Raw genomic sequence first — 19,494 nt, 5'->3', positions numbered from 1 at the left:
GAGCTGCACCAGCTGGCTCTGATGGGAGTTGTCCACAGGTGGCTTCAGGGAGGAGCAAAGCCCCCACTGCTAATATGAACCATTTCCAAGGGAGTAGTGGTAGGGTGGTTCTGTTCTTTCCTTCTTGGTCTGGAGCTGTACCAGGTCAGGAGGCTTTTAGCAGGACTTTTTGGTACTCGCACCTGGGAGTCCTTTTTTTTTTTTTTTTGGGTGGAGGGCTGCAGATGGTTTGTTCTCTAGCTAACACATTATGGAGCAAATATATGCCTATGTTCTATGTAAATATTAATAGACTTGTTTGCCTGAATGTTTGGTTTTTTTTTTTTTTATCTCTCTCTCTCTCTCTCTTCAAGAGAGAGGCAAAACAAACATTTACTTTCCTAAAAACCTGTAAATTTTTGAGGCACTTGTTTCCCTATAATGCAGTTGTGAATCCCTGTGGGCTCCTGAGTGTTTTCTCCTGGAAGTGAATTTACTCCTTAGTGGCTGCAGTTATTCCAGAAAAAAAACATGGAAAGCCTTTTGGTGCTTAAAATGAGGATTTTTCTCTTCCTGGTCTGGAGGAGCAGTTTCCTGTGCTCCAGATGAGCAGCAATGTTAGTTTAATGAGCCATGGACTAGTATTTTTTATTCTTTTGGAGCTATTCTGGCCACCCATCTACCCCAATGGCTCTCAGTGGAAAAATATTTACAAATCATCAGGCTGCCTAAAGACTTTCAGGAAAGAACCCTGTAGAAAACCCCAGTCAACCAGAAGAACCCAAATATGTCTATGGGGCCTGAGCATTGCACCCAGGACAGTGGCAACCCTGCCTGCAGTGGCACAGCCACTGCTTGTGTTTTGGGTCTTGCACAGGGATGCTCTCAGCACTGACTACAGCCTCCCCACCACAAGGGTAACGCTGTGGGCTTTCCAGGTGAACCTTTTGAGTGGTGAATGGCTTCATTAAGCCTGGACTAATAAATAGTTTAATTTGCTGAAGCACAGCTCAACAAAGTGCAGTTCAAAGGTGAGTTAGCTCCAGCATGCTGTGCGGAGGGCAGTGGAGGACGCAGGCAGTGGGAGGGCTCTGCAGACTCCTGCAGTGGTGCTTCCGTAGGCATGGAGTGACACTGAATGGAGGGGCAGCATCAGAGGAATGCCCTTCGCGAGAGGGGCATTCCTGACCCTGCAGTTTTCCCTGTCACTGCTCAGGGACAGGACTAAGTGTAAGGCGGCTCCTGTGGCAGAGGGATTAAGCCTTCTGGCCTTGAGGCATGTCTGTGGCTTTGCCCTGGGCATCCATCCCTTAGCTCCACTGCAGAGCATCAGTATTTTGACCTTTCCTCTGTTGGCTTTTTCCAGAGCCTCCCTGTTGGTTTCTCTGTTCTTCTTTGACAGCTCAAGCTAATGGTTTTGTCCCCAAACCAGTGTCTGATTTTTTTTGTCTTCTCTCTTCAATTTTTTTGAAATATCCAGCAATTCTCCTTTTTCTCCTGAGCTGCTGCAAAAGAGTCATAGCTGAGCTGTGGTTCAAGCTATGGGAAAATATCCTGTGCCCACTCCCCACCCCAGCCCCCAGTGCAAGTAGGTTTTAGTGTCAAGCAGTGTCTTCAAGTGGGATATCATTGGCAGGGGCTGGATCTTTGCACTGCCATGAATTGTTAGCCTCCTCTGCCACCCTCATTTCTATGCTTGCTGGCATAGCCCTACCCTTAGATTCAAGAAATGAACTTGTCTGTGTTGACACTTGAGACTACACTTTTAGTTTTCAACAGAGGGTGTCTGCAGTGTGAAATCCTGCTCACTACCAAGGACGTGCTTCATAGTCCCAGCCAGTGGGGACAACAACTCCTCCCTTGTCAAGCTGCTTCATGAACAGTGGAGTTGAGATGTGCTGCAAGCAACACGAAAAAATGGTGTGTTAGTGCTGCACCCTTGAAACTGAAGAAAGGCCTTCTTTCTTTATCCAGCCTTCTTATTTTGAGCTGATCTTCCCTTCCCAACTCTCCCAGCAGCACTTGGGGTCAGAAAGAGTTTTGAGGGAGGGGACTCCTCTGCAGCACTGCAATTTTGGCAGTCCTCGTGCTGAACTCTGAGGAGCCCTTGGCAATAATAATTACTCAAGATTGCAGAGGCTATGTAATCAGAGCCATGCGAAGCTTGGAGGAGCCTACTTCAGTTTGAAGTACATTAGCCTGCTCAGAACTGGAGAGCAGAAACCAGCATGAGGCACCCTCATGCCATGAAGTGAGAAACAAATCCTGTTGTTTGAGCTGGCTACCAGGATGAGGTGGCCCTTCAGTTACCTTCTCACACTGAATTCATTTCCTCATCCTCTGGAGAGGGCAGGACACGATGGCCCTTGCCCATCAGAAAGGAGGAAAGAAGAGAGATTTGCTCACAAGACAGAAACAATACATTGCCAAGGTAGGAACCACCCATCACCTCTCTTTTGGCAAACAGAACATCAAGCAGAGAAAAACTCTCCTGAAATTCCAACATTCACTGCACTCATCCCCTACTCATTGTCTTAAAGATGAGGTAATGTTCTTAAAGGGCTTCCCTGTGCAGGAGCATCTACCCTGCAACCTGCTGGTAGAGCAGTTCAAGAAACTGGGCCTTCACGCTGCTTTTTCTTCTCAAAATGACATCCTGCCATGCTACGGCTTTAGAGACTTCTCTTAGGTATGGCAGTGGGCTGGTTAATGGGATTGGAGGAGGAAAACCAGGCTGAAAGAGGTGACCAGGAGATCCAAGTAATGAAATGTGACATCAGCAGGGTCCCTGCCTCTCAGCAGAGGTCCTTCAGCCAGGTGTACCTGTGAGGGAGAAAGGACCTATGGATGTATCTGTTCCTGGTGCCTCTGATAGCTGTTGTGTGTGAACAGATTACTTGCACTGAAAGATGAGTACCTGAATGGTCAGAACAGCCTTTACAGTTCCCTGAGTTTCAGACTTCAGAGGGGACTTGTTGGGGTACCCTCTCCTGTGTCTCCTTTGTGCCCAAAGTCTGTTTGCAGTTTCAGCCACTGCTGTATCAGTTTTACAGACACATCCCAGATTTCTGGTACCAGAATGCCTGGGCCACAGGCAACCAGGTGCTCTCTCTATAGCTGTGGGCATTAAAGCACCTGTAACTTCCTTATCCATTTACAAAAGAAGAGTTTGCTCCAGGCATCCTGGGTGGATTACTGTTGGTCTCATGGCATTTCTTTAGTTAATAAAATGCCCTCATCTGGGAAAAGCCCATGCTCTGTGACCCTGCAATGTAAACTATACATTCAGGCTGGTTTATTTAGAGAGCAGACACAAGCACAGGCCTCCTCTTGCAGCACCTTTATTCAAAGGTAGATAGTCAAAAGACATTTGCCACTTGCCTTTACTGAGGGAAGAGTCATTGTAACCACATGATGCTTCTGCTGAGGCTTAGAAAATTTGTAGTCTCTTGCTGTCTTCCCCTCTGCCCAAATCTGGTTTTCCCTGCTCTCACCAACATAAGTACCCTGTGCCTCTATGCTGAACAAATGCAAGAGGAAAGGGAACTCTAAAGGGTTTCCTCAGGCCAGTGTTTTCCTGCATCAAGCAAAAAAAAACCCCAACCTGTTGTCTTTTGCCACAGGGATGCAAACGGTGGTCAGAGCAAACCGGAAAATTGGGTGTGTTACTTTTGCAAGGCCTGAGGCAGCCGTGGCTGGTGTCCACGGCTTCTGGAGCAGAGGAGTGTACGCAGCTGGGAATTAGGAAGTACAATAATAGTTCCTGCACTATGATGTAGGGTGTGTATCTCATTCACAGGTGCTGCTGCCCCCCCCGCCCCCGATTCATGCTGTGCTTCTGCTACACTGAAAACTGCCCTTGCTGTTATGTAAGAGGTAACAGGATGCCAGTAGATGTATCAGTGAACTCTGAGGTTTATGTGACTGCTGGTTTTAAGATGCTTAAAGCCTATCAGGGCTGTGTTATTTTGTCTGGTTGAATCAGGGCAGTGCCTGAAGTCCCCAGGTTACTGCTCAGACCTGCTACCTGCCAGGACTGGCTCAGTTTAGTGTTGATGTTATGGAGATGGGAGTTGCCTTGGTTGTTTTGTCTCAGCAAGTTAGATCAAGAAAGCTTTAAGAGGAGTTTCCAGCAAGCTTTAGGACAAATGGACGATAGATTTAGCTCTGCTCATCTGCTGCAGTGTGGTCTTGCTATTTGGCCAAGACACCTGGGTGCTACAGCAGTGGTGGTGAGGCAGAGAGAGACATACACAAAATTCCCATCCTCAGGAGCCAAGGTGAATACAGAAGAAATACCTGAAAAGAAATTTTGCACTATCTGAGCTGCCCATTTATAAGGTAGTGATCAGCTGGGATTGCTGGGTAAATGAGTGCTTGCCAACTTCCAGGCAGGTAATTTCTATATGTGAATGAGGATGGCAAAGGCAGGTGCCATCGTTGTATACAGGCAAGAAACCAAGGGATCTTCAGGGTCTTTGAGTGGCAACTTGTCACCGCTCCAGCAAAGTTTGCATGGAAACACATCACAGTGGCTTCGTATTTACTTATCCAACAGGATTCTGGTTTTTGGTTTGAATTTTATTAGCTATTAAATGGGACTTATGGAGCACCAGACTGCATCCTTGACAGGTTGTGAACATGCGTTTTATTCACAAAACTCATTCCCCTCGTACAGCCAGGTGTAAAGGTGGTCAGGAAAGGACCAGCTGGGCTGGCAATGCTGTGCCAGTCCTCAGTGGCACTGGAACCTTTCTTCCATCTCTCTGCTGAGCACTCATCCTTTGGATGATGAGAATTCATTTTAGCCAGCTTTTTCTAAACATTGGAGCATCTACAAAAGGCTTTTCATGCTACAGTTTTTCATCCATTATATACATAGGGGGAAAATTATCCCAAATCTTATCTTTCAATGGGTACAGGAAACTACTTACTGGTCTGGTTCCCACCTCATATAAGAAGGAGGATGTGTGCAACTGGGTTTTCTCCTCATCACTGAAAAGGTGAGTTCTGTTACAGTTGTTACTGCTGTTTTGTCAGTAAGCTTTGGGCAAACAGCCTGGGAACTGCTGAACATGCCAGAGACTCAAGGCCCTGACTCATTTGTTCATCCCACTTTGCAAAATAATTTAATAGAAAATAATTTAAGTGTGGACTTAGCTGTGTTGCTGAATTGAGACTTTGGGGTAAAGTCCCTGCTGGATTCAGTTCATCTTAAGCAGATATTTATCAGAGCTTGGGCAAAGCCACTGACATTTTGCTAAAAGTGCTTCATAAAAATGCTGCTGCTGCTAACTTGGACACAATCACATAGGCATTTTGGGAAACAAATGAGTACCAATCAGTGTTGTGCTGGATGAGTCATATGGGAAAGGGGGAAAATTGGCTGATTTTGCTGTTTTTAAGGCAGTCAGCCATACTGATGTGAGTGGCAAATAGGAGAGCCAGGCAAAAGTCATCTATGATGGAGTCTATGATAGCCTGCTATTCATTTTGGAGGAAAACTGGCAGTAAAAAGGATCATCAATGAGCTCCAGCAGAGTTTATTCTAATTTTGTCAAGCTGACTCCTTAATTAAATGGCTGTTTTATGGGGAACTGGAGAAGTATTGGATGTGTGGTAGCAACAGGTAGAGGCTGTCATCGCAATTCATCTATTTTTTCTGAACTCTGAGAAAACACTTTCCACCTCTGAGAGGCTCTTCTCCCAAAATCTACCAATCCTTCCCTGAGCAGACAAGATTAAAAGTGTGCATCTGGGGGTCCCCTTGTTTCTATCATAGCCACCTGCTGCTGTACCCCAGCTACAGAGGATAATTTTGCTTTTAGTTTCCAAACAGTGCCCAGACATTTTTCTTTTCCTAAGGGATAATTCAATTCCTTTTGTGAACTCATTTTGGGTCATACTGCGACTATACTTCAATCCTCTTATTAACCCCATATTGAAGGCAAGCATAGTACGATTGGAGAAAAAGAAGTACAGTTTGTTTATCTTTACTGAAGGTCTTGTTTCCTTCTCCCCATGCCCAGGGCTTTCTCTGGGTTTCAACTCAGCAGCCCCTCCATCTTAATGCTCTTCTAGAAGAGCCACAGGACATGCACCAGGGCACTTGGTGGAGCAGAGAAGAATGAACTGGGGGGTCCACAACTGCAGAGGTGCCACCTTCACAGTCGCAGCCAATTAGTATTAGTAACCTGTCACAGGTAGGTGTTTTCCAGACTCCTTGTGTGGCATGCAGTGGGTTTTTATCTGATCCCCCTGCCTAATCATGAGCAAACTGGAAAGCAGATGGCAATTATCCACAACACTAAGGGAGGCTTGGGGGGAAGGTGTTGTGCCTTTCCTTCCCGGTGCCTCAAGTGTGAAAGAAAGGTAGTGAGTCCTTGTTTACTGGGGTGAGGCAAAGCTCACAGCTAGCAGGGGTGCCCTGATCTCCGACTTGTGACTGAGAGAAAACAGCTGCTTGGAAATGGGTTTGAAAACATGGTGGTGCCTGGTTCAAAATGTCTAGCTTGATGACGTTGTGTTTTCAGGAAGTCCCAGTTAAGATGTATAACACTGGAAGATGCTTATTCTGCCTGCACTTAAGTCTTTCCCCAAACAGGTCTTGTTGATTGCTGAAGAGTATGTGTTGACATACCTGGTAGTGATAAATTTCACAGAGCTGGAGAATCACAGATGCTTTACTGCCTTTGGGAATACCCTAAGGATAATTGCATTTAGAGTTAGTATTCTTTATATATTTTACTGTCCAGTGAAAAACTCTGCTCCCTGAGGTGTGGATCCACACCTTTCTTCTGGTGAGGCAGAACTACAGTCTAATTCATTATAAAGATAATTTGGCAGCAGGAAACTCAGAGGCCCCTTGATAATATCAGGGAAACTGACACAACCTTAAAATATTTAGATTTTATTTTGTGATGGAGGCTTCCATGCAGCCTGGATTTTTACATTGCACTGCTTTTCCCCCCTGTACATCCAAGGCAGGGGATGAGGCCAGACACACCTTGGTGTTTGCTTGTAAGGCTGGGCTTGTGCTGTGGACTTGTGATGCAGAGCTGCACTGGGGCTGACAGTGCACTGCCAGCTCTTGAGAGCTGCAGCATCCCCTGAACCACTCAGCCTCGTGCCAAGATGTGTTCCCAGGGAGGCCTGAGGGCTCACACCCACCTTTAATTAACACTGCCCCATCCAGGCTTTGGATAACCTTGAGTAGTTTCAGGCCTTTGCAACTTTTACCATAAAAAAGAAAAAAAAAGGAATTTGCCAATGGAGAGGGGATGTTGCCAGGTGCTGTCCCAGCAGTACCCACTATGTGGCAGAGATGGTTTTACAAAAGGTCCTAAATCCTTCTGGGACCAGTTGCCAGGGAGCATCCCATGCAGAACATGAACCAAGTAAAAATGCAAAGCTCATCTTGCATCTGTCTTACCTTAAGAAATTCTTAGGGCACTAAGGACATAGTATTACAGTACTTGTACCTTTTTAATCCATAAGTGAAAGCGATGTGGGTTATCATATGTGGTAATGTTTGAGAGCTGAATGACAGAGCTGTCAGCTGTGGGACACTGAAATGACAGCCCTTTAAAGTGCTGTCAGGTCTTGTCAGACACTTTTACCATAACACTTATTTTAGCCTCTGGAAGACAAATCTATTGTGTCTTCCATTTCTGGGGGTCTCCTTAAAGCACTGCTATTCAGCAGTGGGATGTTTAACAAAATGGCTTTCTTGAAGCTGTCTGCACTGTAGGTAAGATCTCCTCCCTTACCAGATACAGGAACCCCACCAATGCCATAGTCAGGGGCTTTGAGCAGGGTTCCCAAGACACAGAGACATTTTCCAGGCCTTGTGGCTTCCACAAAATGCAGAGATCTGTGTGCGATGCTCTGTGATTGCCTGGTGTTTGCATGTGACCTGCTTGGGCCTGCATGGGATCCCCCTGTCTGGCAAAGCCCACCACTTCCCAGGCCCCGACCTCTCTGGTGCAGAACAGCTTCATACAGCAGTGAAATCTGCTGGGGCTTGGCAGTGTGTTGGCCTGTGCACTCATTGGAGTGATAAGGAAAGAGGGGACACTCTCCATAATACCACCAGTGCTAAGGTGGGCTGGGCAGAACCTCGCTGCTCCCATCCAAACACGAGTGCCAGTGTTTGGCCTCGCCTTCTGCCCTCCTGTGAAAAACGAGGTTCACTCTCCTGTGAGAATTTAAAGGGTTTAATATAAAGGCAATAAGAGACACATAAAGTAAAGCAAAGGGGTAATGGCTGGGTGCCTTGGCGCTCTGCCAAGAGCACACCTGATGCTAGAGGTGAGTCCTTTTTATACCATTTTTACTGTCTGTTCTTCATCCATATTAAAACTTTTCCCGGAGTATTACCGCAAGCCTGGTTCCTATGGTATAGCACCGTGTCCCGCAGCCATAGGGAGGAGGAGGAGGAGAAGATCCAGCAGGCAGGAGTTGTGCAGCAAGATTGATTTATTTAATTATTTTACAAACTCTTTTATAGACTTTTTTCTTCATAGCCTAATTGGACAAAGGGCCAGCCACCCCTTGGGGGTGATTGGCTAAAATCCTAAAACATCCATTGTCAAAATATTTTTCTACTATACCATAAACAAGACTTTTCAAGGTTGCAGGTGTCTGGGTTGTTTACATTCCCTGCTACCTCTTCTGTGAGAGAGAAAAGTCTCTCACGGACTTAGAAAATAACAAGAAAATCCTCGCTAGCAGCATTTTTGTATCTACAATTCCCCCTTTTTGTTTTATAAGATAACAGCTCTACTATTAATGCCAAATAGAAATCTACATCAGTTATTAATTCTAAATATGTCCTTAAGGCTTTAACTATCTGACTCCATAACAAGAAATTTAAAGTTCAGTCTCTGCTTGTGGAAGGACCATCTGCCTGATGGTTGACATCCTGGTCATCATCAGAAGAGTCATTAGGCTGATGCTCTACATTCTGGTCGCCATTTGGATGATTGGCGTTCTGGTCATCATTCAGAGGTTGCCTGTTCTGCCTCTGGTGCCGTAGGTCAGGGCGAACGCATTTTGCAGGTAGCCACCGTATCCCAGTATCTGTGGAAACGCAAGCATACCCACGACCCCAGACGATAAGCTCATGTGGGCCTTCCCACTGGTTAGTGAGTAAATTCCGCACCCAGACTTTTGCCCGGGGCAGTTGTCTGTCACCTGCAGACTGCAATGAGAAAAAATGATTCAGAATAACAGGATTATTTGAATTTTGTGGTACTGTAAGGTGATTAATTGTATACAAAGCTTTTGCTAGTCGGCTCTGTGGGGTTTCTCCATGCATTCCCCTTTTCTGTTTGTCCAAAACATGCTTCAAGGTACCATGAGCGCATTCAACAATGGCTTGGCCAGTAGGAGAATGTGGGATACCAAAGGTATGGTCTACACCCCATAGGTGTAAAAACTGCCGTGTCTTCTCGGAGGCGTAGGCAGGACCATTATCGGTTTTCACAGAAGCTGGCACGCCCAGGACTGAGAAAGCCAATTTCCAATGGGCAATGACATCACGGCTCTTCTCTCCAGTGTGAGCAGTAGCCCACATAGCTGAGGAGAAAGTGTCAATAGACACGTGCACATATTTCAGCCGACCAAATTCTGGGACGTGAGTTACATCCGTTTGCCAAATCTGCAAGGCTTTTAGCCCTCTGGGGTTTACCCCTGCTGGCAAAGGCGCAGCGAGTCCGTGACAGTCAGCACAAGCGCTGACAATGTCGCGCGCCTCGGTTGGCGTTAAATGAAACTGCTTCTGCAGGGTATGTGCACTTTGATGGAAGAAACCGTGCGATGCCTTGGCTTGTGCAATTTTGTCAGGCTGAGGCCCTACCCATGCAGGGTTTGCCAGCATGTCAGCCCTGGCATTGCCTTCCGTTAGAAAACCTGGTAAATTGGTGTGGCTTCGAATGTGCAGAATGTAATACGGATGCACTCGAGCCTGAATTGCAGACCACAAGGTTTGCAACAGCGAAAACAGAGCCGCATTATTCACCTCCTTCAGAAGGGAACAATCTAAGCGTTGGGTGATATCTGCTACATAAGCAGAGTCAGTAACCAAATTCAAAGGTTCCTGTGAGAATCGCTGAAAAGCCATGGTAACAGCCCTTAATTCAACTAACTGAGCAGAGTCTGACTCGGATTGGTGTGTTAATGAACCACCACAAAGGCAGTGTAGGATACTGTGCGCCCTTACACACAGTGACCCCTGCTAAAATTTGTCCCAATCCGTACGCCCCAAGCTGCCAACACATCCCGTCCCCAAAGGTTACAGGAAGTGGTAGCAACATAAGGCCTAATTGTAGCTGTGTGTCCCTCTGAATCCTTCACCACCACAGGCCGTTCACTTAAATAGCTCTGTGTGGTTCCTCCTAATCCTGCGATGGCCGATCCCACCGGGGCTAAAGGCCATGAGGGAGGCCACGCAGAGAAGGAGATGATAGTTACATCAGCACCCATATCAATCAAACCTCGAAGCTGAATCCGGGGTGGTTGGGCGCTTGGCAGGACCAGGGTACGTGTCATCTGTGGCCTTTGGTCAGAGATGTCTGCAGTCCAGAGGGCCTGTGGAAGTCCCGTAGATCCACTGCCGTTATCTTCCTGAATTTGTTCTACCCTGGGGACACAAGACTTAAAAGGCACTAATTTAGCAAGGCAGGTCTTTTCAGGAATAGTTACAGGGGGGTTTTGCATGGAGACCATAGCGCAAATCTGACCTTTAAAGTCAGAATCAATAACTCCTGAGTGCACTAAGATTCCTTGATGGGCAACATCAGATTTTCCCACCAGCATCGCACTGGATCCCTGGGCTAAGGGTCCATATGCATCCAAGGGAACCTTATAAATACCGCTAGAGTCTAAGACGACTGTGGCTGCGGTGTGGACGTCAAACCCGTCTGATCCGTGGGTGCCGTCTGATCCCTGGGTGCTGTCTCTAGGGTGGCTGGGTAGGCCTGTGCCTGTACCTGTGCCACTCTCTGGGGGAGCGACTGCATCGGAGAGCAATTCCCCCTCCTTGCACCCCGGTGGAAGTTTCCCGACAAAGGCCGACCATCGGCATGAGTCCGGGATCTACAGTAGCCCGTACAATGGCCTGGCCTGCCACACCTCTTGCACTGGGGGATCGGTGTGTTCTCTTTTTGGCTCGGCTTAGGCCGCTTCCGTTTCTTCACCTGTTTTGGTGGCTTTGGTTCACGACCAGAAGATGCGTGAACAGGCTGCAGGAAAGCAGCCAAAGCAGACCTTTTCTGGTTCCCAGATCCCACCTTAGCACAGGCTTCGACCATGTCTGTTACCTCAGGGTCCCCTGGTAAGGCATCTATGATTTTTCTGCACTCCTCGTTTGCGTTATCCCTCACTAACTGCCTTAACAACATCTGTCTTAACCCGTCATCCTCAACCTGCTTCTCAAGAGAAGCAGCGACTTTCTCTACAAAAGAGAGGAATGACTCTGATTTGCCTTGAACTATTTCAGTATATCGCTTTCTGGGCGCAGACAACTCTATGGTTTTCAACAGGGCAGCCATGCCGACCTGTTGAGCTTGCTGCAGGATGCTAGAGGGCAAATTACCCTGTAGACTGGGATCAGAGAAGGGACCAGTCCCCATCAAAGCATCCACTCCTGCTGTCTGTCTAGGATCAGCAGCAGGGAGCTGCATATTTGCTAATGCAGTCTTGCCGGCCAGCTTTCTCCAGGTTTTCTCAAAAACTGTAAATTGTACAGGTTGAAATAGAATTTGACCTAAGTGTCTGATATCAAATGGAGAAAGCAAATCCGTATTTATCACCCTTATTATCTGCATAACCTCAGCAGAACCTAGTCCATATTGTGCCACCTTGGATTGGAGGTCCTGGGCAACTTTCCAGGCAATTACCTCATGCTTGTCATGCTCCCCTGAATCTGGGAGAGCCTTATACACTGGGAAAGCTTGGATCTCCCCTTTAGGGGAAGCACTACCATCCTGAACTTCTGGCACCGCCTGTGGATGGAGTGTAACAGCTCCCCGGTTACCCCCAGAATCCTCAGATCTATATGGCATTCCAAGGATTTTTAATGACCTCCAGTCACCCTCCTCCAATGCTCGCATCTTAAGGGACTCTAAGAAGCGATTATAATGCGTCGGACGCACTGTTACTGTGCAGTCCTGAAAGGTCCAGGGGCGAGACCGGCGCAGCCTTTTTCTTCGCCGCGCGGCTACAGCCGCCTGACGACCTGGGGCCAGCACCTCATCTGCCTCACTGCCTGACGAGGAATCATCAGGCAAAGGCAACTTTGGGGTGCTGGGAGTGAACAGAAATTTACGTGGAGGGGCACTTTGGCTAAGTTCGCTAGAGGCACAACAGACAGGACAGACTGCAGCTGGCTGCGCGGCAGTTTTTGCACCAGTTTCTATACGGGAGGCCGTCTCGGCCAGCCCCGACCGAACTGGTACTGGAACTGCTGTCGCCGTCTCTGAGGCTACAGCCGCTCTCGGCGCCGCCGCCTCTGGCACAGCAGCTGCGTTCGGCGCGGTCGCCGCTGCCGCTGCTGTTTCGCGCTCCCCAGCCGCGCCCTGCGCTGCTGCCGCTGGCCCGCTCTCGGGGGTCGCTCTGGGTGCCGCTGCCCCTGCCCGCTGCTCCGCAGCCGCCGTCTCTGGCCGCGTCTCTGTAAGAAGCCAGAGGTCGGAAGCCGCGGCGGTACGGGGAGCTCGGATCCCCGGCGGGGGGAGAAGAACAGACAGCAGCCAATATGGTTGAAAACTAAACTCCGATTTATTAGCAGTCTCGAGGCACTTAAATAGTATACCAGCTTGTTAGCTTCTAAGGGGCTTACTTATCAGGATATTTTTCTATTTCTACACAATCAGGCTACATTGGCAGTCTTCCACAATCTTGTTATGTTCAAAGGAATCTTGCCCTTGCCTCCCTTATACTCCTAGATATCACACCTGCAAGTACGTTACTCCCTGAAATTTCTCAGGCTGGAACTGTTTTGCTTTTCACAGAGACTTTCCCACAGAAAGTGTCTCATACACACAGGCCCAAAAACCCTCCAGCTCAATAGCTTGCACAGCTCCTTTATTGATCCCAATAAATCCATTCTCCAACACGTCTCCGCAGCCGCTGCCGCTGCCGGGTTTTGCCGCGGCTGCGCCGCTGCCGGGTTCGCCGCCGGCCGCGCCGTTTCTCGGCTCGGAGCCGCGTCTCCCGCGGATGGCGGGGGGGGCGCGGGCGGCGCTGGTTCGGGCATTCGCCGCTCTAACAGGGTGAGGAGTTCCTCCATCCTTCGGGATAAGTTTGGCAGCTCCATCAGCAAAGGCAAATGCTGCACTAAGAGGTCGATGGCTCGGTTCTGCGACTGCGCAGAACACTCCAGCGCCAGGGAGGGCAGCGGACCACACCCAGGGAGTCCCGGGGCAGGCACGCCCGGCGCTACGCCGGCTAAGAAGTTAGATCCAGGTCCATACGGAACCGAGCTAGGAGCCTCTCTGGGCATCCAAGTGGCTAAGCCGCTGATCTGAGGCACTGGATAAGCCGTGGCCGCTGCCCAGCCGACCGGAAAGGCAGGCTGTGCGCCCTCCCGCTGCTCTGACCCCCCCGCCTCTGGCGGCGCGGGGTTCCTGGGGGCTGCGGAGTCCTGCGATTGTGCAGGGTGAGCCGGCGCAGGCTCTGCCTGTGGAGCCGGGGGGGTTTTCCTGAATCCATTATCATTTTCCCCGGAAACCCAGTCAACGGGGCCCCCTTCGGACGTTCCTCCGTCACTCATCACCGAGATAGACGAGCCAGCCCTGCTATCACAGTCAAGGTCTATCAGCAGGATAAATAATGAACGCCAGGTTTTGTATAATTCTAACGCTGCTGAGTCCCCAGTCGGGAGCTCCTGTCGGACAGCGCATCCGAGTTCCTGCCATAAGGCAAAGTCCAGGGCACTATCTCTGTCCATGGAAATCCCTTTTAAAGTAGCCCAGTCTAATAATTCCCGAACTGAGTTTTCAGGAATGGAGGTGCGCAATATGCTAAACACACCTTTCCAGACCAGCATCGCAGCTTCGGTTTGTGAGCCGCTGTTTGCCATTTCTCAGTTCTGTCGGACCTCCCGGTCCCGGGGGGCAAAGGGGAGCAGCGTACCTCTAGAGGAATTCGGCTTGGCTCGCAGCAGCAGGACACGTCAGAGAGTGCAGATCACGTCGGGCAGCACCAAATATTACCGCAGGCCTGGTTCCTACGGTATAGCACCGTGTCCCGCAGCCATAGGGAGGAGGAGGAGGAGAAGATCCAGCAGGCAGGAGTTGTGCAGCAAGATTGATTTATTTAATTATTTTACAAACTCTTTTATAGACTTTTTTCTTCATAGCCTAATTGGACAAAGGGCCAGCCACCCCTTGGGGGTGATTGGCTAAAATCCTAAAACATCCATTGTCAAAATATTTTTCTACTATACCATAAACAAGACTTTTCAAGGTTGCAGGTGTCTGGGTTGTTTACATTCCCTGCTACCTCTTCTGTGAGAGAGAAAAGTCTCTCACGGACTTAGAAAATAACAAGAAAATCCTCGCTAGCAGCATTTTTGTATCTACACCGGAGCTGTTCTGCATGGCCACTCCTTGGTTCCGCCTTTTTAGAGCATGCGTAGTCTTCTGCCTTGTGGTTTTATTTCTCTTGATTCTTGGGGTTGGGCCTGCTAGGCAAGAGTCGATGGTAGGGTGGATCTCTTAATTCTCCAGACAGTCAGGGCTGATTGCAGCTTTGGGCCTCTTCGTCTCTCCGGGCAGAGCGGGGATAGCGGCTCTCGGACTCTCCTGGCCACCCGTTCTCCGGGCAGAGCAGCCTTTGGGCCCTTTTGCTCCCTGGACAAGGTGTTGATTAGCAGCTCCTTGGGCCTCATCCTCTGTTCGCTTGGAGGTTATCTTACTTGTTCACACTTGCTAACATTCTTGCTAAAAAGAGAGAAAACTACATCCACACAGCAAAAAGCATTTCTAACATTATATAATATCGACCTTTATACTTTGCGAGAAGCCAATATAATATATGTTTAGAACACTCCCTTCCTCCATGTGGAAGTTGAGCCGTGGTCTTCATCTCAGTGCCAGTGAAGGGCCCGCTGTGTTTTGTATGGGGGGGCAGCTGGGGTGTCCCATGCCCTTTCAACATCTGATGGATGCAAAAAGTGCAAATGATCTGCCTAATCCCACTGCTGGCTCCTCTCCCACGGGAAGAGCCCGGCTCCTTGCCAGCTGGAGGAGGTTTGGTGCAGTGTGGCAGTGCCACAGCAGAGCTTCCCCTAAAGCTGCCCACGCCCATTAAGTCTCCATTACAGGACCCTGAATTCACTCTGCAAATGAAAGATAATGTCTCCTGAGGAAAATAAACTAAAAGCAGGGAAGGGGATTGACAAAACAAAAACAACTCTTCCTACTGCAGTAGCACTTGCAATTAAGAACAAAACGGAGCAGGAGGCTTTGAAGCTTGACTTTGGGCAGAAAGAAAAGGCCCTCTCCGAGAGCCCTGGGTTTCTGTAGGCACAGCACAGCGGCTGCTGTCTTCATTTTACGTCAGAGTGTTAATGCTGTTGTTTTGCCCCTGGTATCAACAGAGCTTGCCTGGTAGGTGGGTGGGGTATTGGGATTTATATTGTAGACAAATTCAGGAAAGCTTCAGCCCTTTTTTTCTTTTTTTTCCTTTTTTTTTTTTTTTTTTTTCCTAACAAAGCTTTTGAAAGTCCACTGGGGACCCCTAATGTTCAGCTACTGCTGAAGCAAGCGCTTCAAAGCCAGAGCTGCACAGCTTTTTTAGCCATGTATGGGTTTGATCATTCTAGTGGGCTTTTATTAGAGGCAATAACACTCCCTTCCCTCTGCTAAAAGTCATTTTTCTGGGAAGCTCTGAGAGCTCCTCAAAATGTTTGGTAAAACAGTATTTCTATGGTCAGCAAACATGCCAGCCAAATCAAGCCAGGACAGCCCTGGAGATGCTTTGGGAGGCAGAAACCTCTTAGCCACCTGCATAGCAGGTAGGATCCCTCCCTGCCCTGAGCTGTGGCAGCAGACACACCTTACATGCCCAACAGAAAAGTCCACAGAAGAAAAGTGGATTGAAGAAATGGTTATTGTAAAAGGGGTTGGGAGGAGTAACCCTGTGGAGATTTTTAAGGATGTCGGTGACAGACTGTGTTAGCCCTCCATAAACTCCCATTGCCTAGTCCCTATTCCCACACATCTCCCCATGGCTGCCTCCTTTGCCCCCCAAAAAAATCTCCACTGACCACTTTCTAATGCCCGTAATGAGTTAGGCAGCCTCCACTGATGCCTTTAGTTTTAACTTTTATATTTTTCAAGTTCTGTGCTGCTTGGTGTGTGACTCTGAAGTTTCTTGTAGCCTGTTAATTTCTGCTCTCTCGTGCTAGGTAGACATAACAAAGCCTCTCCGGCCCTTCTTTCCAAGGACACCAAGCCTGTCCTAGGCCCAAAAGTATAAACCAAAGAGCCGCTAAGGGGGGGGCAAGCTGAGGGGAAAACTGAAGCTTTAATTGGAGAATTAACCCTGATATGCAAATGAACCAAACCTATAAAAGAGTGAAGAACTTGTGACCTGTTGTCCATCTTGCAGTCCATCTTGAGAATAGCTTCAGGCTCCCCAGGGGGTACCTTCGAAGGCCTTTCAAATAAATACCTACTTTTATTCCCTTACTCCTGTCTAGTCTCTGTTTCTGGGAGGCCTCTTAAGGCATCACCATGACCAAAACCTACAGTCCTCCCATTGCCTTCAGCCAAGGCAGACGGGAATTGCTGTTACCACAGGGGTTTTTCTTGGTTTCCTAGTGCCTCCGCTGGTGGGACTAAATAGGACACACGGATACCTCCACAACAGCCTGGTTTAGAATTTTTTCTGCCAGATTCCTGGAGTCAGCTTTTGTCTCTCTTATGACAGGAATGTGTTGTCTTTCCTAGACCAGCATTAATGTAATTCTAATTTTGCCTCTCAGCCAAAGGCAACAGCATGGTCATTTACTGGGAGAGCCACACCAAATGCACTTGGAAGTCTGGGCAGAAAAGTGTTAGAAATGCAGCTGGAGTAAGTTACCTTCCTCTCTTTCATGTCTCCATCCCTGATTCCAAGTAAATCAGAAAAAATCGTGCCTTCTAAGTGGTTTCCAACATAATGAAAGTCAATTAGAGTGATGCAAAAGGAGCTGATAACTGCAGGTTTTCATCACTGACTCCGTGCTAAATATCTGCACTGTGGGGTTTGCAAGGAAGTAAGGGTGCATGGAGAGGAAAGGATGGGGTTTTTAAAAGCACTTAAATTACCTCTAATTAGCAACACAACTGTAGTCAAAACATAATGTGAGGATAATAAATTGATATTTGCATAATGGAAATACTACCAAACTGTACTTCAAATAAGATGAATTAGATTGTAATTAGAGCTGTGTTTTGGGAAAGAAAATCCTTCTAATTGCCTGAGTACAGGCAGTGCCAAGGAGGGGAGGGCTGGCAGCTGCCAGGGAGGTTCAGCCAGTGCTGTCTGGGACAAGTGCCCCACAACTGGGGGCCATTCCCTGAAGAGGGGACAGGGTGCCCACACCTACCAGGAGCCAGCACAGCCATGGCAAAGCAGGTCTGGGGAGAAAAAGGGAAAATGCAGGAGGAATGTGTATGTGTGCACTCTCAGTCATCAACTGCAAAACCATGAACTGAAAGAAAATCCAGGGTGAAATTGTATGGACAGCAATTAGGGTGGGAGGCACCTGTGTCTCAAGGGCAGGTGGTGCAAGGGTAAAAATGCAAGCCCTGATCCTGCAAATTGCAGGAAAACAGTGAACATCTTTTTCTGGTAAAATCTTATCTCCACATTGAGTTGCAATGGCTTCTTCCTGCTGCTGTTTTATAACTGACTTTATTAAAGTAAAAGTTGTTTTCTTTATGTTGAATCATATGCAAGGTTGCTTGTGATTTATTGTCCAGCTCTTACTGATCTTTATTACAAAAGAGGCCACCTGGAGAGCACTGGTCACTCTCCCATTGTACAAGACCATGTACACCAATAAGGAAATTACAGCTGATACCTTATATTCCAAAACAGCTTTTTTTTTTTTTTTTTTTTTTTTTTTTTGAGAAAGCAAACAAAAGAATTATACCTTGTCACTGAAGCGAAGGCACCTTGAGGCTGGATTGTTGCCTGCTAGCTGCAGAATCTTATGGTTGGTGCTAATGGCCATTTTGATGCTGGGCAATGACATTGTTCAGGTGGAAAAACTGATGAGCATACAAAAGCCTACTGTCTCATTTCGGCTGGGGGACAGAAAAAGATGATTTCTTAAGTCCTGTGTGTACTGGGTTTGTGTGGCCATATTTTGATAGTGAGGGGGCTATGGGATGGCTTCTGTGAGAAGCTTCCAGAAGCTTCCCCCGTGTCTGACAGAGCCAATGCCATCTGGTTCCAAGACAAATGTGCCACTGCCTAAGGCTGGCCCACTCAGGAATGATAGTAATGCCTTTGTGATAACATATTTAAGAAGGGAAAAAAAAGTTATTGGACAGATGTAATTGTAGCCAGAGAAGGGAACTTTTCATGCACCCCATGAAAAGGGACCACACTGGAGCAGTTCATGGAGAACTGTCTCCTCTGAGAGGGATCCCACACTGGACCAGAAGGACTCCCCTCCCTGAGGTGGAAGCAGTGACAGAAACAGTTGGGCTGAACTGACCATAACCCCCATTCCCCATCGCTCTGCACCACTGGGAGAAGAGGAAGTAGAGCCACGGAAGGAGGGAGGGATGAGGAGGAAGCTGGTTTTAAATTTTACTTTTCATTATTCTGCTCTGATTTTTTTAGTAATAAATTTAATTAATATCCCCAAGTTCAGTCTGTTTTGGTGAGTGATGGCTCCCAGTCCTTATCTCAACTCATGACCCTTTTGTTATATTTTCTCTCCCCAGTCCAGTTGCAGAGGAGAGTGACAGAGTGGCTCTGATGGTGTCTAGCATCCAGCCAGGGGCAATCCAGCACACTGTGAAATGCAATGACCCTGCTCACCAGGCTCTCAGCATATTTGCTCCTCACATACTTAGGTTAGTACACCTTAGCTCACTGAGGTAGTGCCTTATGTCACATCTGGGCCACTAACAGCATCATCCTGGAGCCGGTGGCAACAGGAAAGGTGTGTGGATTTGGCCATTGCTGGTTGACAAAGTGTGCAACAGGATATGACTCTCTGCAACCACGCTTGGATGTCCCCCTGACATTGGCTGCTGTGGTTAGGGAGGATGGAGAAAACAAGGAGGATTATTTTGGGGGTAGAGGAGTGGCAGCACACACTGACTCTGGGTTTCAGTGGGGTTTTTGAGACAGCTCCTCATGTTACTCGCCGGGTGGGTGCTGTTTTGTGGAGACAAAGACAAGGTTTTCCTGCTCCCAGGCATGGAAAAGGATGCTTGATGCACTTAATTGGTGCATCTCTCTGCATATGAGACATAAAGCATAGGTCTAGTTTCCAAATCAGGAGCT

At 48.0% G+C, this 19,494-nt stretch overlaps 1 long non-coding RNA gene across 1 annotated transcript; it reads left to right on the top strand.

Moving 5' to 3' along the window:
- Nucleotides 1-15: 15 nt before the first annotated feature.
- Nucleotides 16-6,181, top strand: LOC138109556 (uncharacterized). The gene is made up of 3 exons (XR_011150570.1): nt 16-144; nt 4,902-4,982; nt 6,009-6,181. It is a non-coding gene; the product is annotated as an uncharacterized lncRNA (long non-coding RNA).
- Nucleotides 6,182-19,494: the final 13,313 nt, after the last annotated feature.

This window comes from Aphelocoma coerulescens, chromosome 4, assembly GCF_041296385.1.
Source record: "Aphelocoma coerulescens isolate FSJ_1873_10779 chromosome 4, UR_Acoe_1.0, whole genome shotgun sequence".
NCBI lineage: Eukaryota > Metazoa > Chordata > Aves > Passeriformes > Corvidae > Aphelocoma > Aphelocoma coerulescens.
This window is presented reverse-complemented; position numbering and strand designations above follow the sequence as displayed.